This window comes from Trichosurus vulpecula, chromosome 5 (assembly GCF_011100635.1).
Source record: "Trichosurus vulpecula isolate mTriVul1 chromosome 5, mTriVul1.pri, whole genome shotgun sequence".
Lineage (NCBI taxonomy): Eukaryota > Metazoa > Chordata > Mammalia > Diprotodontia > Phalangeridae > Trichosurus > Trichosurus vulpecula.
In genome coordinates this window covers 84594404-84617572 of record NC_050577.1, presented here as the reverse complement: position 1 = coordinate 84617572, position 23169 = coordinate 84594404, and positions in this window count along the sequence as shown.

Here is a 23169-nt window from a genome sequence, read left to right as displayed (position 1 = left end):
CAGGGGGAAAAGCCAGCACCCTGAACTTCAGAGAGAATACAAGCAGAAATTATATAAATAGAGCAAACACACACAGAAATCAACAGACAGGCCTCTAGCTGTCTGACCAGGGAATTACACAACTACCAGAGAGAGAGGCACCAACATCTGGATTTTCAAAGCTGGGGGGCTCCAACGGCTACCCAGATTCTCAACTGACCAAATCATGACAATGAGTGTGCCCTTTGGGGCACTAACCTCTGAGTATATAACTGAGTATAACTTCTTCAGGGTCAAAGGGTGTCACAACCACAGGACTCAAACCCATGTGAACTAGCCTTTCCCTTGACATAAGCAGGTCATCGAAAACTCCTGATTCAATCAAAGATTCCTTAGTGCTGAGAAGCACTCCAGAACAAAGACAACAAAAAGTCCACTTTGTTTGCCATTAAATTTGAAAGGCAAGACTCATCAAAGGCACTTGATTACCTCAGTGCTGAGAAGTATTCCTAAACAAAAGACAAAAGAGTCCCACTTTACCTGCCCTATTCAAATAAAGGCAAGACTCATTAAAGGCATTTGATTGCCTTAGCATTCCAAAAGAGAACAGCAAAAAAAAAAAAGTCCCACCCTAATTACCATAACATTAATTTATGGAATAAAGACATCAAAGGAATATATTCAATCTCTGTAATTATCTTTATCTGATCTATTCATGATGGGTTGCATTATCTGAGATCTGTTTTAGCACTTTGTACATTGCTTGGCACATAGTAGGCATTTAATTAATGTATATGGAATGAATTAATAAATTAATGTGCTTTTTTAAAGACTCCAGTTTTCCTTGTCTTTCCAAGCATGGAACAGTGCTAATCCCAACCACTTTGAATCATTCCACATAAAGTAATTAATCTTTTTAACTCCAAAATATGACTATTGCCAAAGAAGAATGTTGGATGGTCTCACTCACCCACCTTAAAATGAACACATAAAGAATACCAAACCACAGATTTGGCATCTGTACCTTACTTAGGTAAGTGTTGTTCTAAAGGTCATACTCTGTTTCACAATCAAATAGATCAATAATAAGGATTGAGAAAGAGGGAGGAAAGGAAGGTGGACAATTTTTAGACTCTACCTTGGCTGAGGACTAGAACCCGCCCAAACAGAACATTCTTCCTAGATAGAGTCCATCAGCTTGATCACCACGCAACACAATGTTGTTGTTGGTCACTCATTTTCAGTCCTATCCAACTCTTTGTAACCTCATTTGGGATTTTCTTGGCAAAGATACTGAAGTAGTTTTCCATTTCCTTCTCTAGCTCAATTTTATAGATGAGGAAATTGAGGCAAACAGTGTTAAGTGACTTGCCCCAGGGTCACACAGCTTGTGAGTGGGCCAGATTTGAATTCAGGAAGATGAATCTTCCTGGCTCCAGGCTTGGTACTCTATCCACTATGCCACCTAGTTGGTCCTCCAGCACCATCTCTGCTATCAAAAAAAAATACCTTTCAGAAGGGACCATCAATAGAATTGCTACTATGACATTATAATCTTGCTTCCTACTTACCTCTGGAAAAATAAATTTTGTAAGCTTTCAGAATATCATGGAATCAGGCAACTAATTCCATGAAGGGATTTCAAACGTCAGCTGAATCATTCTATCCCTGTTTTACAAATGAAGAAATTAAGCTCAAACTACTAGTTAGTTGTAGTGCTAGAGCTAAAAGGCCCGGGTCTCGTGATCCTTAGTTCAATGCTCTTGCTGCTATAGATAAAGGCAAATCAGGCCCAGGGCCATAGCCCTACCAGGGTAACTGTCTAGTGAAGGCTCTCCAGGCCACACTGTCCTTTCCAGGATCCCCTCCTGGTTCATGATTCATCAAGCACAGATTTTATTTCTCCTCCTTAATCTCTTTTCCAAACAGACTGTACTTTTTCACAGTCTCCCAGTTGTCAAATTAAGGCTTATTATTATTCTACAGGTTGTTTATTAGACTGTGTGTATGTGTGTGTGTGTGTGCCAGAGAAGAAGAAAGAGAGGAAAAGGGAGGGAGAGGTAGAGAAAGGGAGAGAAAGAAAAAGAGAGAGAGGTGGGGATGGAGAGGAGGAGGGGAAAAGGAAGAGAGGGAGAGGGAAAGGGAGAAAGAGATGGAAGAGGAAAGAGAGAGGGAGAAAGAGATGGAAGAGGAAAGAGAGAGGGAGGAGAGAGAAAGGGAAGAGAGAGAGAGGGAGGAGAAAGAGGGAGGGAGAGAGAGAGAGAGAGAGAGAGAGGGAGAGGGACAGGGAGAGGGAGAGGGAGGGGGGGACTTTTTTCTTTCAGTTTTTCAAGACAACAAAACAGGACACTCTATCAAATTTGGCACGGCATGCTGGGTAATCCACTAAATAATAATAAGCCACTGACAGTCCCAATCTGGGAACTGAAAACCTCAAAATATCCCTGTTTTTTTTTCAAAGCTCAGCTCAAATATTATCTCCTACATGAGGCCTCTCCCAATCCCCCAAATGCTATTGTGTCACACCATCCCAGCAAATTACCTTCTATATTTTGCATATGCTATGTACAAACCTTCTGCTCCTATATAAGGTCCTTGAGGGCAGAGAGTGTTTCCTTTCTGTCTTTTTCTTGCTAGCACCTAACACAGGACCGGCTCTGTTGTAGGTCCTTAAACATTTGACTGAAAATGTCAACTAATCCCTCACATATCTAATGCAAAATTGATGGAAAATGCAAGGAGACAGAAAGCTTTATGGAGACAGCTACTTGTTCTTTGCTATTTAAGGAGAGGATGCATAAAGATTCTGAGATATCACCATTTCATTCAGATCAAACAGATTTATGAAGCACCTATACTAAATATTTAGAGGTAATGGAAAGTAAAGGATAGAAAGCCAAAGCCTCTCAAATTTGAAGCCCTGCATGCTAGCTCTGGCACATATCAGCTGTGTGCTTCCTTAAACACAGCTCCCCTTGAAACTCATACAATTATGTCAGAACCAGCCTTTGGGTTAGAAAGAACCCAGAGAAAGAACTGATTTAGTTAAGCTGGGAGGTGGTTCTCCCTGTGCTTCTTGGCAATGACCAGCACTCAACAATCGGAAATTCTTTTGCTCTGACCTGACCTACCCTGGGGCTTGCTAATGTCTCCAAATCCTAGGGAACTCTCTGAGAATTTGGGATCTCCATAGGTAGAACGAGTTTCCTTTTTCCCGTAGTCCCTTCACCAATGAAATAAAAGTTCTGGATGAAAAATACAAAGTAACTCCAGCATAGGCCCTTGGCTATTGATGGTCACAGAATCTTGGGATTGGAAAGGAGGTCACTTCCACCTGAGTGAGTGCTCCACAACCCTGTAAGATTTCTGATCTAGCAGGTGCTTAAAGACCTGTAGTAAGTGGAGACACACTCACTCCAGAGGTAACCTATTCAGCTCTCTTAGGAAATCTTCATTGTATCAGTCGAACCTAGATTTGCCTCTGAGATGCTCACTCTTACTCACTGGGATCAAGATCAAATGTAAACTATCTTCTAGCAGACAGTACCTCAAGTCTGTAAGAACAACTATTCGGTCCCCTCCCCCCTCCCCCCAGCTCTCTTCTCAAGTCTAAAGTTACTAATAACACCCTGCTTGGGTTCTAATGGAACAGCCCAGTGGGGCTCCATTATAAAGAAACAGGAATTCTTCTGTTTGCATGTCAATATTTGCATGCTCAAGGTAGTTTCTTCATTGTTTGTTTAGTGAACAACCCTCCCTTTGTACAGATTTATAAAGACTATAATTCAAGGCAGTCATGTTTAGAGTAGTATGTTTTCCTAAGCATTATAGGTGTCTCTCTCTCTCTCTGTATGGCTCATTGTCTGTGACTGGCTCGCTATGTCCACATCTCCCTATGTCTATTACTCTCTGTTTTTCTAGCTGACGTTTTATCTGTCTAGCTAATTCTCTGTCTACCTCACTATCTAGCAGTCTGTCTCTCTGTTTCTGTTCCCCCTCACTCTGTCTGTATTCTGAACCCTTCTAAGAGAGGAAATAAATCACTTTCAAAGAGTACTACCGTCATGGAGGCATCATCAGCTGAATGACTAGGGCTGGCTCCATTTTCTCTAGCTTGTCAATCTTGAGTAAAGTAAGTCATTAAGAATAGAGCATCTGTTCCTTGGGATACCATAAGAAGTATTCGGTTCAGTGGCCAAGCCCAAGCCAGGGAGTAGGTCGGGTCAGAGAGAAAGAAGAGAATCTCTGATCGTTGACTGCTGGTCATTGCCAAGAAGTACAGGAAGGACCACCTCCCAGCTTAACCAAATCAATCCTTTTTCTGGGTTCTTTTTAACCCAAAGACTGGTTCTGAAATAATGCTATGAGTTCCAAGGAGAACCATGTTTAAGGAGGCACATTTGACATGTGAGGGTCACAAACAGATTTTTACATTACCATTCTCAGTATCCTAGAAGGAACAATACACAGAGAGTGTAGTGGAGACAGCAGAGTATTGAACCAGAAAAGCACATTCTTCCTTCTTTGAGTTCAACTCAATTCAACAAGCATTTATCAAGCACCTTCTTAGTACAAAACACCGTAACAGATGCAAGGTAGAAATACTCAGCGAACACAACAATGCTATAATGCATGAAGTAATGGTAACATAGCGTCTTTCTTGTCTTTCATTCTTGTATCTCTCCACATTCACGTGGTAGACACTTAAGAAAGACTTGTTTACTGGCTAACTGACAATCAATCCCTTACGTCCACTTACATGGCTACTACCTCAGTTTTGGACTTCAGTACCTCTAAATTATACTATCTCCAAAGACTCCCCATTGCACATGCAGCTTCCATTCTTTCCTTTCTTGAATCTATCTTCCACACAATGGCTGAAACATTCTTCCTAAAATGCAGGGGTAATGGTGCCAAGAACCTTCAGTCGTTGCCTCTTGCCTATCAGAAAACTCAAACTTCTTAGTTTGGCATTTAAAATTTTTTACAATCTTGCACTAGTCTTCCTTCCTTTCCAGGTTTGCTTCACATTACTCTTTTTTCACATATTTTAAGTTTGACTAAAATGATTGACTTGCTATTCTCTGAATATGATACCCCATCTCCCACCTCCAGGCCTCTACACAAGCCTGGAATGCTTAGAACACTAACCCTCTTCACGGCTCTTAGGATGCCTAGCATCCATTAAGGCACAATTAATTTTCTGCTAGACATCTCTGCTGAGTCGCTTAGGTGTTAATGTTTCCTCCCTCTCTCTAAAATTATGTTTGTACTTTTCGATCTCCCTAAGAGAACATGAACTCCTTGTTTTGGTTTTGTATTTCTAGCCCCTAGCATATAGTAAATTCTTAATAAATAATTTTTGGAGTGGATTAGATTTCCCTTAAAGGGACACTGTTGAAACTCAATTCACAGTATTACACAAAACAAGTTCTATAGTAATGCATCTTTTATACTACTGTGTTTTTAGTCACCTTAATTACTAACCTATTGTTGATAGACAAAGGTCTCTATAGGCTAGCCTACAGCAGATGGTATTTCAGAAACCAATTCAAAGAAACTACCTTTGGACTCATCATCGGTTCCCCCATCTGATTAATCCCTTATTGCCTCAAGTCATAGCACTGGGAGCATGTGGTTGCCCTGGCTGTTCCCTGGGGCAATATATGTTCATAATACTCTTAATTTCTCCCACCAGTCCAGTGATGGAGAGCAGAGCCATTTACAGAAAAGTTACTGCAAACAGTTTCACGCTGTAAGTCAGGAAGATTTATGATTCCAAAATATGGTTCCAAATACGCTTTACCCAGGACAGCCACTCAGATGACCTAATTAAGCACCACTCCAGTACAAGTCATACCATGGAAACTTTCTGCATTCATTCATCAAACTTCTACTTTGGATTCCGGAGCAGCATTATTCACTGTCACCTAGAGAGAACATACAGTTGCCCTGCTCCCCAACCTCTGGGCTCCTCCTAACAGGGCTGCCTTATTGTTCCATGCAAGAGAGCTAAGATCTACTCCCCGGGTAACACCGTGTTCCTTCTTTATCATCAAGCTCCTAGTCCAGGGGTGGTACAACATTTTGACTGTAAAATTTGCATTCACTCAAAAGGCCACATTGAAGGATCTAGAAGGCTACATGTGGCCTGAAGGCCACAGGTTCCCCAGCCCTGTAGTCTATTAAGCAGTGATCAGAAAAAGCCCAAAACCTAATCTTTTTGGCAGGATTTCTAAGAAATCTGCCTCAGCTCCCTTATCATTCATAGAACACTTCAAATAGGCTTATCAGCAATGCAAGATCACCAGTGCTAAAAAGAACCCAGGTTAAAACCCAGGCTCTATTATTTACTACCTACGCATCCTTGGACAAGTAACTGTAAGAAATGGGAGAAGGAGTTTTGTTTCCACAGAACTAAAGGTGTGCTTCCCTGCCCTCCCCCACCCCAGCTTTAGCAGAGACCAGGCCTCAAGATCGGTCAGGTGAGAGGTCAGAGGCTTGTACGCATGTGCATGCTTTTTGAGAAGGCAGTCTGGGGAATTAGAGAGGCCAAACCCACTTGAACCTGTTCAAGCTTATCTAGGGTCTGGTCTTGGTCAAGAAACCAGGCCTACTGATTTGCGTAATTTGCATATGTTAAAGAGGGAAAATAGGGGAAGTAAAAGAATATAGTTTAATCCTAAACTAAGACAAGGAAAATCTAATTAACTTCACTTTTGCTTCTGTATCCTTATTATCCTATTTATATAAACTATATAACCTAGGAAAACTATGTAAAAAAACAAAGATTGTAAACTAACCATGACTCTAGCAGGAGTGGAGGGAATGGTTATCCCTGCTCCTGCAGCTGTATCAGTGTGAGTGTTCCCGCGAGCACTACACCTGCTCTCCTGGAGAGCGTAATAAAATGCCTTCTTCTGCCCACTCTGGTCCTGAGTTCTTTGGGTGTAAATGGGCAAATCACATGAGTTTTCCTAAGGTCAAGTGAAGGGAAGCAACAGGCAGCGGAAGCTCGCCAGGCTTACTCCTGTATCTTGTCTTGGGGTGTCCTGTGATCCCCACTGCGGTGTTAAGAGGGCTACCACTCTGGATTCCCTTGGGGAGCCCTGTGGTCTGCACGGCCTTCTTAAGGGGACATCACATGGGACTTCCGGCGGGAGCCTTGTGATCTTACTGCCATCCTAAGGGTCTGACCCCTAGGAGGCCCTGTGATCCCCACAGATTAAAGGATGGCTACCACTTGGTCTTCCTCTGGGAGTCCTGTGGTCTGTACAGCCTTCCCTAGGGATTATCACAGGGTTCTTCTTCAGGACTTTGGCCCTGCCTAGGAAATCCAGTGATCCCCAAAACCACATTTCTCACATAACTTAACCACTCTGGGCCCCAGTTATGGTAGAATTTAGATGTTTAATCATGTGGCCTCTAATGCTCCTTTCTGTTCTAAATCTATGTTCTTCTGATCACATAACAGAAGATAAAGAAGATATATAGAGATATAGATAAATGTATTTACACATGCACATGTATACATATATAATGTACACATATATAATATATAAATGTTTTACAAAAATATATAAATGTATATGTATATAGCACTAGGAGAGTCTCAAGAATTTGATATTGAGAGAGAGACAGAGACAAAGATATAGACAGAGATGTCTAGTTCATTACACTCTCCTAAGTACTACATATGTGTGCAAGTGTGTGTCTAAAAAGCTACGTATCTAGAGAGACAGATATCTAGCTCTTTACATGTGCACATGTGTGTATCTAAAGAGCTAGACATCTAGAGATGAGGAGACAGGGAGATAAAGAGAGGGAAGTAAAGAGGAGGAGACAAAGAGGAGGAGGGAGAGAGAATGAGAATTGAGTTTTTTAGACTTCCCAAGATACTATACTTGCAATGCACACAGCTATGGCCAGATAGACGAATGAGGATATCTTGGCTATAAGCTTGAGACTTGAGCCACCAGGTTTCTCAAAAGCATGGTTAATGGAGTCACAAATTATAGCAGACAAGTGAAATTCTCTCTCAACCCAGCCTGGTCATAACCAGATTAGAGACCGGAGATGACGGTGTCTATCTCTTAAGTGTCATGGCTACTTTCTGGTATAAAACTGACACATTCGTACATAATGGTTTACTTGAGTTTTTATGAAGATGGTAATCTTAAAGCACTGATTCAATTTAGTCTTAATAAGTCTACATGCAGCAAGTTTAAATGAATGTCAATGAGGCCTGTCTTAATGAAACTACAAACCTGCCTCTATATTCAATTATTTGTGGGAGCTGGTTTCACTGAGTCATCTGCAGTCATGAGGAATTATATAGTACTTTGAGGCTTTCACCTAGTAGGAAAATAGGCATTGACTACATTTTAAGATCAAATACATACCTAGAAATATTTCCTGAAAAGGTGAATATACACATATATTTGTCTTTGTTATTATTATTCACTCATTTCAGTTGTGTCCAACTCTTTATGACCCCTTCTGGGATTTTCTTGGCAAAGATTCTGGAATAATCTTCCATTTCCTTCTCTAGCTCGTTTTACTGATGAGGAAATTAGGTTAAAGAGGGTTAGATGACTTGTGCATGGTCACACAGCTAGTATCTGCAGCCACATTTGAACTCATGTCTTCCTGACTCCAGGACCAGCAATCTATCCACTGCACCCCCTAGCTGCATAGATAGATAGACAGACAGATAGAGATATGGATATAGATAGGTGTATATACATACACATAAGCACATACATATACATATATATATATATATATATATATATATAATCTTAGCTTGGGCAGTAAATGAGATGAAACATAACAAAGATGTTGCAGATTATTTGAAAAACTGAGGAATAGGAAAATAGAATATTGTGGATGATGCAGACTAGCAGAGGCACATAAGAGGGTGGATAATCCCAAAGAAGGAAAGACTGTTCATCTTTTTTTTTTTAATTCAGGTGCAAAGGATAGGTTTGTCTTATTGAAGATTCACTGTTATGTTTCTATTTCTGTTATGCTTCTGGTGATATTAGAATGATTCTCAATCTCAAAGAATACAAGGAGTGTCATGGGAGCAACATGAAACTTAATGAGAGTGAAAGAGGAGAGATGGGCTGGCCAAGATGGGGGGAGATGCAAAATATTAGCTTCTGGAAGGCAGAGCTGTTTCATTTGTGTCGTTCTAAGCCTAATACCTATTCAGTAGACTCTTAATCAATGTTGAATTATAAGAATAGCCCAGGACTTAAATGATGCCTCATTCAATTCCTCAAGGAAGAGTTAAATGCAAAGCTAGCCACAGGCAAGTTAAGCATTTTTAATACTAATTTGGAGGATTTTTAATACTATTAGAGGAAACAATAAGGATCAGGGATGAGTGGTGATTTAGAGAATCTAATGGCTTAGTAGATCTATGCCAAAGGCCAGAGATAAAAATCTCAGAGTTTCCTAGATGGTCAGTGTTTCTATCTCCTTTTAGGAAGACCTTGATCCATTACCATCATTTGCATCTGCACTCCTCTCTGATCCAAAGAGACTCAAAATTCATGAAATAAACAAGTATCCAACTACATATGTCTGTCTGCCTCAATCTTGTGGCTGGGTGGAACTGTCCAGTCACCAATAGCAACCGTTAATCTTAAGTCCTTTCAAACACAGTAGACATCTCTGTTTCATTATTCCACGTCAATGAAGCAAAGAATCCAGTTTTATAAGACAAGTTTTGTTGCTTTGTAGGCCTAAATGGTGCTAAAAATAATTCTAAGCACTATTTTCCCAAATCAGGACTGTGAATGTATTTACATGAAAATTGCCTTGCCTTTCCAAAGCTTTCATCTTAATCTAATATCAGTATTATTCTGTAGTACAAAGGCAAAGAGAGATGATGGGTAAAGGTAGATTACAGAGTTTTCTTTTATGGATGCTATTCATGCATCAAATATCTCTCTCTCTCTCTCTCTCTCTCTCTCTCTCTCTCTCTCTCTCTCTCTCTCTCCCTCCCTCCCTCCCTCCCTCTCTCCCTCTCTCTCTCTCTGTCTCTCTCTCAATAATCAATCTTTGCTGTATCTGAATATAACAAACAATGGAGAAACTGCCTTAATGCAAAAATTGCATGAGCTAATCTACAAACATACAAGGGAATTAGACTTTGGGGCCAGAAAAAGGGGCAGTTTGTGTTACAAAAGAATCTTAAGATAGATAAAGTAGAAATGTCTACTGCCTTTGAAAAGACTTCAGTTTTACTGCTGCCTCTGGTGACTGCACAGTTCCACCCAGCCACACCTTAGAAGTGGACAGACATATCCAGTTGGAAATGTGTTTCCTTCACGGAGCCTGAGTACCCCTGGACCCAAGAGAAAGAGCACAGAATTGATTTGCCAGGATGGTAGCAAAGACAGCATGGTAAAGTGAGAAGAGTGTTAGATTTGGAGTCAGAGGAGGTGGTTCAAATTCTGATTCAGCCGCCCCTACCTGTAGAGCCTTGAGTGACTCCCTTAACCTCTCTACTGGCTCAGTTACATCAGCTATAAAATGAGAGTGCTAGTCAAGAGGATCCCAAGCATTCCTTCCATTTCTAAATCTATGATGCTATGTTATGCACAATCAGAGGTTAACACGTGGCCAGATTTAGCTGGACTCATGATTTAAGGCCAGGAAGTGTGAAATAGTGGCTAGTGAGCTAAACCTGGAGCTAGAATTTCAGTTCAATTCAATTGAACAGTCATCATATCATATGCCAGGTACTCTGCCAGGCAGTGGAGATACAAGGATAAAAATTAAATAGATACTTCCCTCAAGGAACTAGTATGTTACTGACTGGATTTCAAATTCCACCACTCAAAACTCACTGATTGTGTGAGCACAGGCAAGTCATTTAACCTCTCTGTATCTCAGTTTCTTCACCTGTAAAATGAGGATATTAATACCTATGGTACCGCCTATATAACTGGCAGCACTGAACAGCTGATAGTAACTTGGCCTTGGGGTCAAAAAAACAAATGTACAAGCCCTACTACAGACCAGCTTCAATACTTTCAACAAGTCACTTAACCACTCAGCACCCCCCAGGACAACTCTTTAAAGACCCCAAGTTACAGACAGTGGAGTGCTGGCAAATGGTTAACAACTAGCTTCCAAAAAGAAAGGAGATACTGTAATTACTTTTAAGTTTAATCTTCATTATTTTCTCCCTCACCTTCTTAAGTCTAAGCAATCAACAAACAATAAATCAAGGCCTCTTTGTAGCAGTGGCTGACTTCTGAGATGTAAATGATCCAAATGAAAATTTAACAATCAGCATATTCTCTCCCTCCCCCTCCCTCCGCCCCTTCCCCCCTCTCTCTTTCTTTCTCTCTCTCCTCCCTCTCTCTGTCTTCCTTCCTTCCTCCTTCCCTCCCTTCCTCCCTCTCCAAGCACAGTCTCCAGCATGCCCTTGGTTGCAAAGGAGTCACTTACAGCGATTAAGAATCACAGGTTTGGACCAAAAACCAAACAAAAACTTCACACATGGCTGGCCAGAAGCTCAAATGAGGTAATGCATTTAAAGTGTTTTTGCAAACCTTAAAGTGCTATATGAATGTTAGCTATTATAATTATTATTTTCTATTCACCATCTTGCAATCTCATCAGAAAAATAACTTTTGTTGTGGTTATGTTCTAACTCAGGTCACCATCTGTCAAAATTATAACAAAATTCCCCTGAAAGTAAACCCTAAACATGGTCATTAATTTTTGTTCCTGTTTTTTGCAGCCACCGACCCCATTTCCCCTATGAGAACAACTGTGGATAGGAGTTTTGCCAGCACCTGCTATTTAATAAGCTTCCAGGCCACAAATGACCAAAAAGTGTCCATTCCTCCTTTAAAGTTTTTGATTTCTAACCATCTCTTGGAAAGGTGGCCTCATAACTCCCTGGAATCTCTTTTCCCTTTATGAGACCTTTCTCAGATGGATGCCCAAATTGAAAGCAAAGCCAGCCCATTTTTAAAGGTTAAGATGAGGGAGAGAGAAAGGGTCCACTCAGATAATCAAATCATCCTCCATCTGCTGACGACGGAATTTCATTTGCAGGTGTCTAGCTGGCAAGTCAGCTAGCCGTGAAGGCAAGTCTGAGAGGAAGGTGGAATTTTGTTCAAGGCAACCACAAACAGGAGGCTGTTGTTCTGCCTCCACCTATGTTTACCAAAGGAAATAACTACACCATGACTCCTAATACAAAGCTCAATCCTACATATCCAGCACATTTTCTTAATCTTGGAAAATATTAGGGGAGAAAGAAACGTTGGAAATCAAGTACAATCCTCACATTTTATACACAGAGAACATGAACCTCAGAGAGATTAAGTGATACAGGTAGTCAGTGACCTAGTCAGCATTTGAACCTAGCTTTGGGGCTCCAAAATTCTTTCCACGGTCAATACTGAGATGAAGAGACAAGCCAAGATACATAGCCAGTTAATAGAGAAGAGAGAGGGACTTATGAATAGCATTTACTCAATATGGCTTTATATAAAAGAGAGTCTGGCAGGAAAGACTCCCTTTGGAGGGTATGGGTCAGTCGGGGACCCATGCTATCCTCCATAGTCACCATTGTACTAGCACCAAACGTGCCTCTCTGTCATATTTCTCCAAAGACAACAGGATACAATACCAATTCCTCCTGAAACATGTCATTATAAATGAAGGGTAGTGTTTACACAGCCCAATACAATAAGATACTGTATGCAAGGCATCCCAGCTATTTCTACTATTTACATTTCATCTGTCACCTGAGTAGACTTTGATCCCTCCTTACTCATGCAGAGTGCCACGACTGCTGCCTTGTTTAGTAGAAGGGGGAGAAGGAAGGAATAACTTGCAGACAGCTGGAAGGTGCAAAAATGCAGTGAAATGAAACCAAACTGTTTAAGGAGGGAACAAAAAAACCATGAATGGCAAAAGTCCATAAGAAGCATATATTCCATCCAGATTATTTCTCTCTTTTTATGCCAAAGAATCCATCTTAGATGGCACCCGGCTCTACCAGTTCTTACTACAAAGGCCTTTAAGGAGCAGCTTGAAATTGCTGGCAGATTATACCGCAGTGTGTTTTTAAGAGAACATTTTTCATTTGAATTGATTCTCCAGTCTCTCTTCCCTGCAACTGCATCCAGAGAAGGTTCTACTTTTTCTGCTTTATTCAGCCATATTGTACATAACCAAAATTAAGCCAATGGTCTCTGCCCCAATGTCTGGCCCAAAATGTTCAAAGGTCTTTCCCCCCATTTCTCCTATCTTTTTCCCCAACATTGGTAGTGCTGTTCTCAAGTTAGCAGAGTGCACCTGCAGGAGCAGAAAAAGGTTAGCCAGAGACCTCTTACTTACCATTTACACAGATTTCAAATGGTCTGCAAAGGTCATGCTCAAACAAACAGCCTGTTGAGAAGAAGAAAGATAAAGGCAGATTAGTACCAGGAAAAGGATCATCAAGTAATAGGCTTCTTTGGTATTAATTCTCCAACTTGAGACAGATGTTTGGCTTCCCTTGTGTGTGATAAATAACAGGGGGAAAATATTAAACATCCCCTTTTGTTTGATTCTTTCCAGTCTAATGTCTAGTTTCCCCCATGAAGTGAAAGAATATGTTGACAACTTGAATGTGTGTTTGAAAAGACCATTTCTACCAACATCCTCACATCACCAGAGAATTCATACCAATTTCCCTAATCCAAATCTTCCCTTCCATTCATGCAGTACAAAAGGCCAAAGTTTATTCAGTTAGTTGGTGAGGGTTGACAAGCATTACTTAACACCTACTAAATACTCAGCACTGTGCAACACACTAAGGATACAGAGAGAGAAAACAAATAACCCTGATCTTAAGGAGCTCAGAGTCTACTGAAAGAGGCAATATGCAAAAAACAACTACATACAAAGAAGATATACAGAATAAGTTGGAGACCATTTTAGAGGGAAAGCAATAAGGTTAAGCAGGACCAGGAAGGTTTTTTGCAAAATGTGGGATTTTAGCTGGGAGGCCAGGAGATGGATAAAAAGAAAGAAAATTCCAAGCACCTTGGACAGCCACTGAAAATACAGTCAAGATGGAGTCTTTTTTGCACAAGGAACAGGAAGGAAGGCAGCATGACTGGATCAGAAAGTACATGGTGGGGGTAGAGAAGACATAAGAAGACTAAAAAGGTAGGAGGGGTCTAGGTTATAAAGGGCTTTGAACACGAAAAAGTGGTTTTATATTTGATACTAAAGGTGACAGGAATAGAGTATCTAACCAGCTTTGAGCCATGGACCTCTGGTGATCTAGTGAAGCTTGTGGAACATCTCAGAATAACTTTTTAAAAGCAGAAATAAAATAATAGGATAATTGAAAATCAGAGGATTGCAAAGGAAATCAATTATATTAAAATAGTTTCCAAAGTATTGGTCCAACCATTCTGGAAAACAATTTGGAACAATGCCCAAAAAACTATAAAACTGTGCATACCCTTTGATTCAGAAACACCATTACTAGATCTGTATCTCAAAGAGATCAAAAAAGGACCTATGTGTATAAAAATATTTACAGCAGCTCTTTTTGTGGTGGCAAAGTATTGAAATTGAGGGAATGTCCATCAGTCAGGGAATGGATGAACAAGTTATGGTATATGATTGTGATGGAACACTATTACACTATAACAAATCACAAGGGGGATGGTTTAAGAAGAACCTTGGAATAAGAACTGATGTGAAGTGAAGTGAGCAGAGCCAGGAGATCATTGCGCACAATAACAGTAATACTGTAGTGATGATCAATTATGAAAGACATAGCTATTCTGAGAAATACAGTAATCCAAGACAATTCAGAAGGACTTATATTGAAAATTGCTATCTATTTTCAAAGAGAGAATTGATGAAGTCTGAGGGCAAACAGGAGCATACTTTTCTCACTTTATTTTTTCTGTTTTTTTGTGGCATGGCTGATACAGATATACGTTTTGCATGATTTCACATGTATAATGGGCATCTTATTGCTTGCCTTCTCAAGGTGGGGAAGGGGCTGGAAAGAGGGAGAAAATTTGGAACTAAAAATAAAGTTAAACATAAATATAATAATAATATATAATAAAAATACATATAATAACAAATAATATTTTTTTAAAAAATCAGTTCACAGACCCAGGTTAAAAATCTTTGGTTCAATTGGGAGGACCAATTACAATGAGAAAACTTCTTTCATCTTTTACTAGCAACCTGGCCTGCCCTAGCACACAAAGATGCTCAGCAGTAGGGCTACAGTCTGGTTACCTTGTTGCTGTGGAGAAGCAGTAAGGTACATTAGAAACAATGCTGCATTTGGAATCAGAAAACCTGAGTTCAAATCCTGGCTCTGCCATTTACAGCTTGTATGATTTGGGGCAAGTCACTTAACCCCTGTGGGCCTCAGTTCTTCTCCTAAATGAGAGAACCGGACTAGGTGATCCTTGCATTCCCTTCCGACTCTAAGCCCATGATCCACAGAATTCATGCATTAACAGTTCAAGGTCAGTATCAACTTCACCAATAGCATTAAAATGGACAGGTACTTTTGTGTGCTTAGAGCTATAAGGGACCTTAGAGGTAAGATAGTTTGGCCTCCTCCAACCTTCTACCCTCTTCCATCTTACATCTGGAAACTGATGCCTAAAGAATTTCAGTGATTCACCCACAATCACAGAGCAGTTAAGTGACAGAAATGAGACACAAGGCTCATTTTGACCCTCTGGCTCAAAAATCAGCATTCTTATACCTTTCCCCAAGCACTAAGTACAATGCCATATATTTATGGGAAGTGCTCAATAAATATTTCTTACAAACAAAGAAATCAAAGAAGAGATAGAGCAAGAGAACATCCTTTTGTTGGAATTGACTCTAGAACACAATCAGTACTGGGGCTGAAGGTGGCTTAGTGGATAGACTGCTGGGCCTGGAGTCAGGAAGACTCCTCTTCCTGAGTTCAAATCTGGCCTCAGACATATTCTAGTTGTATAACCCTGGACAAGTCACTTAACTCTGTTTGCCTCAGTTTCCTTATCTGTAAAGTGAGCTGGAGAAGGAAATAGCAAACCACTCCAGTATCACTGCCAAGAAAACCCCAAGTGGGGTCATGAAGAGTCAGACATGACTGAAACATCTGAACAACAGTAACTGGGGCTAAACTGCCCAGAGGGGCCTTGGAAGAGCAAAGGCAGAGGCCAGAAATAAGGGCAGAGGAGAGAGACAAAAGCAAGAATAGAAGATAGGAGAGAAAAGACGGAGAAGGAAGAGAAATAGGAAACAAAAAAGGCAAGGCGAGAGAAGAATAAAGAAAAGGGCTCCACGGAGCTGATTCTGCTAAACAGAAGTTGTTTCCTCATTGGCAAAATTAGTTTGTTGACCAAGACAATCCCTAAGGTTCCTTCCAAGCACCAACATTCCAAAACAAACCTGTGTAACAACCTGTGATGCTTTGAAATACAACCCATGAGACAGGGATCAGTCATGATAACAAAAGCAGTGCCTGAAACCGTAGGGTAGCCAAGTTTCCTACTTGCTTAGCTGAATGTTCATCCTCCACGACAGTGGTTCCCAATCTTTTTTGAGTAGAAGACCCCTAATTCAGTCAAAAAATTGCAGATTCCCACTCAGTAATAGTTTCACTATCATCATCTATTAATTGAGAAAATGCATGACAAAAAGCTACTACAAATTTCGTAACACTTGTAAATGCCTATGTATTCTTTAGCATTCTATTAATCACAGTGGTATCCACATACACTTGAAAAATAACAATACGTACAGGTGTAAAAAGCAAGGCAGAATATTTTGCTGGAACTCAGTAGACACACATTCCTAGCCCCCTTGCAATAATTCCGGTTTGTCTTCTCCCTCTCACCCCCAACCCCCACCCCTAGAGATCTGTTATCCATTTGATATCTATTGCTCTAAGGCCTTACTGCTTCTTCCTGTGAAGTCTGCCTGGACACCAAAAGATATTTTTTTATTCCTCCAAGACAACCGCACCCTCAACACACTCAGCATGATTGACTCATTTTTCCAACCCCGCAAAAGGGATTTGAAGGATCCAGGGGAAATGCGGTAGATGCAAAGCAAATAAAAGGAAAGATAGACACATGTGACAGAGATGTGAAATTTAGATATGATGCCTTTCCTGATCTCATCAATTGCTAGTGCACTCTCTCTCTCTAGAGCCACCTTGTAATAAACTAATTGGAAAGGATTTGTATTTTGGAATATAGATATATACATATATATATATATACATATGTGCACATATATATATGTGTATGTATGTATGTGTGTGTGTGCCTCAGCTACCTCCTCAGTTAGAATGTAAGGTCCTTGCTAGGAGGGATTTTTCATTTATTATATCTGTATCATCAGAGCCTACTAATACAGCACCTGGAACACAGGAGCTACTTAATAAATATTTGCTGGTTGATTGGTTGATTTAGCCTATTACCTAGATAGATAGATATAGAAATAGATATAGATATAGTAATATATGGTAATAAACTTAGCAATACCTCCTAGATCCTTCTGTGGAAAAGGCATTCTACTTTAATCATGGTCCCCATAGAAGCATTGATTTAAAATTGAACCCTAGAAACCATCTAGTCTAAGGGCCTCATTTTATAGATGAAGAAATTGATAGCAAAATGCTGATTAGAATAAGCCACACATTACAATTAACCTTCTGATCCTAAACTTGAAATAGTCCCAACCTGTTCTGTATGGATTTCCTATTGTGGGGAACTAAAGTAGAGAGCAAACCAGAAAGATCTCCCATATACCCTGGGGTTTAAAAAAAAGTAACCACAATATTTCAAGTTATTTATTACTAGAGTTGCAAATGTTATGCATATTTCACCCAGCCAGTCAATATGCTAATTTCACTGCTAATTGATGTGTGTTGTTATTTGTTCTAACATGAAGGAGGACCATATTTCATTTTAAATATCAACCACCTACTAATAGTAATTATGACCATAAATCATCAAGAGAAAAGAAGAGACATTTTGTCTACCAGACACTTAGCTCAACCTGTGCACTGCAGTGCCTTAGATACATTTCATTCTCCCAAGCAGCAGTGGCTGCCACATCCCATCTTTGGCATATGCCAGAGAGTATGTCAGAGCTACTCAAAAACTAAAGGGCTAACTGGTTCCAAGTACTTTCTCTTGAAAGTAGCAGTCAAAAACCTTCCCACAAGTATCTTAATTTCAGCTATTAGTTCTGTGAGACAAGTCGTTGAGAAATGTCCATCAGATAGTAAGATTATCAGACATTATACATTTCCATTAAATAGCCAAAAAATAAGCACTTAACCCAATTTTCATTGCACACACACATGCAAATACACCTCTCCTTAATTGGAAATTCACTTTCACCATGTAAGTCTGAATACCAAAGAACACAGCCATGAAGTTGACAAATTGTCTTTCCATTACACACAAGACCCATACATCAAATAAACGTGGGGATGAGGAAAAACACAACCCCAAATGCCATGACATCTCAAGAAAGGACCAAGAGGATGGAGAGCAGAAGATGGAGTCAGTCCTCATCTTACTCATCAATAATCCTCTACTGAGAACCTCTGCTCAAGATTCTTGATCTTGTGCTAAATGCTCCAAAGACACAACAGAGCCCTTCCACTCAAAGAGCTTATGATCCAGTTGGACAAACAAGATATACAATGTATATGATTAACAAGCAATACAAGACAGAATATTTTAAGCATCCACACAGTGGTACACCCAATAAATGCTACAAGAATTCAAAGGAAAAATATATCACTGAGTGCTAAGACAGGGGCAGATTTCTTTAAGGATATGGAACTAGAGCTGAGCCAGGAAGGAAGGGTAAACCCTGGTTTGGTCTTCCCCCTACTGGGATGCTGTGACCAGCTGATACACATCAGTGGATCTCAAACTTTTTGTTCTCAGGACTCCTTTACATTCTTAGAATTTTTGAGAATAATCCAAAAAACTTTTTGTTTCTGTTAATTATCTATCAATATTTACCATTTTCACAATTTACATGTTTTAGTATTATTTTCACTATTATCATTTAGGGTTATTAGAAAGTAGTTTTCACCTTTTGCCCCCCTCAATGAGTCATAGGAATCCCAATGGCCATTTTTGATTAATCGATCAATAAATATTTATTAAGCACCTACTATGTTCAAGGCACTTTTAGAACTGTTGCTATACATCATCTCATTGGATCTTCCCACCAACCTTGTGAGATAAGCACTACAGATATTTTTATCTCCATTTTACAGATGAGAAAATTCACACTCTAAGAAGTTAAGTGACTTCCTGTAAGCAGACAAATACTAAGTATTAGGGGCAAGATTTGATTCTAAGCCGATTTTGACTGGAAACCCAGTGATTCTTCCATTATATCAAAATGTCTCTAGTCAAGTTGTTTACATTCTATGTCAGAGGGAATGGCTTGAGCTCTCCAGGAAAATTTGAGGAGAGGTTAGGACATGCTTTTGACTGGGGGAGGTCAGGGAAAGCTTCGAAGAAGCAGAACACGTTGTACCTGACCTAAGCCTTGAAAGAAAAAGAGGATTTTAGCCAGGAGATGTGAGGAAGAGGTGTATCTTTGGCATGAGAAAGAACCTACCCCTATTTGTGGAGAGAGAAGAATGTGAGAAGAATCAAGAAAAGCTAGTAGTCAAGTTTTGTTGAAATACAAAATTCAAGAAGTGGTACAGTACGAGATAATTCTGAAAAGAAATCATGGAGTCAGGTGGAGTAGGGCCTTAAATACCAGGCTGGAAAATTCATATTTTATCTAGTCTACAAGGGAGTCTCACAGGGAGTCAAGGATAGTTTTGAGGAAGAGAGTGACATGGTCAAAGTTATAAGTTAAGATTATCTCAACAGATGTGTAAAGAATGGATTAGAGAAAGAGAGATTGGAAGCAGAGCAGCCAGGTGAGAAGGCTTTACAATATCCCAGACATGTTAGAAAAGCTGATTACAGTTTAAGCTAGACTCATAGCAGGATGTAATGGAGAGGAAAGGGCAGATAAGAGAGACGGTGTGGAAGTAGGATCAATAGGAATCAGCAAGGGGCAGGACAGAGGCTCAGGCAGCCTTTATGCAAAAGCAGTGGCATGACACACAGCAAACACAATGTTGTTTTATGTTATTTATGCATGCTTCATATTTGTGTACATCTTCCTTCAAGGCTCGGCTTTCCATTTCCTGTTTTTATTCCCTTGAAAAAGCTGCAAACCTGGGAGGGGGAACACACAATCAAACTTTAAAATGACTTCGACACACTAAAACAATGACTACTGAAAAAGATAAAAATTCTGAAAAGAAAAATATCATCCCACACTTGGGATTCTTTTCACTTTTTTATACCATCGAGAAATGCAATGATAAGAAAATAGTCCCCATAAGTATCTTTATAACTTTAAAAAATACAAAACTAAATTGTTTTCCAGTAAAAATAATCCATACAACATCTTTTCTTAGTGTAACAAAAAACAGAAAGAAAACTAGTCGGTAAATGCAATTCATTTTTATTTTTGTCACTTTATGAGGAAAACAAAAACAACAAAGATATAATTCAGTTACTTGAGAGTGGTTTGTAAGTTTCAAATGAAAATGATTACAGGAGTATCATAATCCTTATGGCTTTGACCTGCAGCTTATCAAATGTAAGCATAATGATGAAAAGAAGGGTATCCGAAAACCAATATACAAGAATCCCAAATTATAAACCATATCAACTACTTGGTGATTATTCACATTGGAAGGAATCTCAGAGTGGAACTGAGAAAATGGAGATTCCACTCCAGCCTCTGTCACTAATTTGTTATGTGAGATTAAATGTGTTACTTAAACTCTCTAAGTTCATAAGCAAAAAACTGTGTGACTGCTGTATACCTGGAATTCTTACTAGAAATTCTGAGAATCATAGAAGCTCCTCCTTTTAATGACAGATTAACTAACTTTGACAGGAAGCACAACATGAAGGAATATTTATTTTGTTAAGATAATCACCAAAGAGTGATTAGAAAGGAAGTACAACATGAAGGAATATTTTATTTTTTGAAAGATAGAATCATCACCGAAGAGTGATTAATGTATTTTTCTGCAGGTACCATAGTTCACAGAGACCTTACAGTAACAGATGAGAGGGGGGGGGGAGGGACAGAGACAAAGAAGAAGAGAGACAGACAGGGAGACAGAGATCCCATCATGGGATCTCTTTCATGTATCACTCTCTCTCATTTCTCCATGAGTTCATCAGTCATAACTAGTAAAGGATGACTAGGGCTTTGCACCAGGATGCCAATTTTAGAGGGTGCTAACATTATTTACAATTCTTCAGCAGCAACAAATTCTTTAGAAGCAACAAAGTTTAGTACCTAGTTAGCAAAAATAATCAGATAAAACAAAAAGCTCTTGGCTGACAGCTAGGTTCAGCTTTACCTGTCCCTCTTCCTATAGTATGGCAGACTCCCCAGTCAATTAATCGATCAACAAACATTTATTTATCATCTACTAGGCAAACACTGGCCTCACTCTTGTGTTCCTCCAGCATTCACCTACTGTCTATAGGGTAGTACCTCTGTCCTCTCCCTCAACTAAGAACACATTTTATGCCACTTGCCTTGGGTATGGTCTGCTGTGATTCTTTCCAAGAGAGAAAAGTTCTGACTTAATGGCTCTGAAGTCCAGTCCTTGGCTTTATCTCCACTCCAACTATGACCTTCATGCTTAAAGACATCATGTCCCCTCAAACACTCTCCTTCCCCTCAGTTCAACAACCTCAACTTTCATGCTATTACTATTGCCTATATTATACCACAACTGGCCACTTTCTCCAGTCTCTCCCCAATACCTCCCTCTCCCTCTTCTCTCTCTCACCCCTTCATCCCCCCACCAACCATTGCTCGCTCCCTGTCTCTCTCTCTCCCCCCCAACTCACACATACGCACACACTCACCAACATATAGTCAGTTGGCATAATTCTTGTCACCCTCTGCCACTTCCATATTCTCCCTCTTCCACCATCCCTGAGAAGCTTTTCTTACTTTGAGGTTCATTGCATTTGACTATCTGATCTAATGACAGCTAATAGCTGTGCCGAACACTGTACTAAGCATTTTACAATTATTATCTCATTTAATCCACACTACAACCCTTGGAAATAGGTGCTGTTACTGTCTGCATTTTACTAGGTGAGGAAATGGAAACAGAAGTGAAATGATTTGCACAGTCACACAGCCAGTAAGCATATGAGGTCCAATTTAAAGACATCTTCCTGCCTCCAGGTGCAGCCCTCTATCCACTGGGCCTCCTAGCTACCCCCCAAAAGGGCCCAGTTCTATGATGCTGAGGGCTACCATTCTCCAGATCTGTCTGTCTGTTTCTTTCTCTAGCTCCATCTGTTTCTCTTGTTTCATAAGGAATGAAGTATTTAGATTGCACTCTCTCTCCAACCAAACCCCTTCCTTTAAACCCTCTTTTCCCCTCATAAATGACCTCCTCCCCTCCCATGAACTTCAACTGCACTCTCAGTCACCCATAGGCATAACCATGCCATAAATCTCACTATTACACAAAACATCACTACCCCAATGATCTCAAAGTATGATGTAAACCATTCTCCAGGATTTCCATTTCTCTCTCTGCCTCATACCACTTCAATGAGTTCTTCACCTTCCCTGTATAGCACAGGCCCTGTATCTCTACGCTGCTCCTCATACATCACCTCTGCCCTGGATTCACTTTCCTCTCTTCACTCCATGCTACAATTAGCCAGTTCAACCACGCACTCTTGAATTCCTTTTTCCTTTATCTGTCATCATACCCTGCCTATTCACAATCTTAGATAATGCCCACCACATGCCTCCTCTGCACCTACTGGGCTGGTGTTTGGCAAAGTTACAACACTAGGTCACCAAGGTCCCCTACAAATTCATGTCATCTAATCACAGCTGAGTCCTTACTGTGGAACATCATAAGCCTTTTCTTATTTCCCAATTTGCACTCTTTATCATATGCCATACAGCAGCTGTCCCAAACCTTCCGCCACATGGCTTCTAAAGACCTTTTTAAACTCTGCAGGTAACTTTGCCTCTTACTTTGAGATAAGCAAGGCCACGTACCATGAGTTCCTCAGCTCTCAA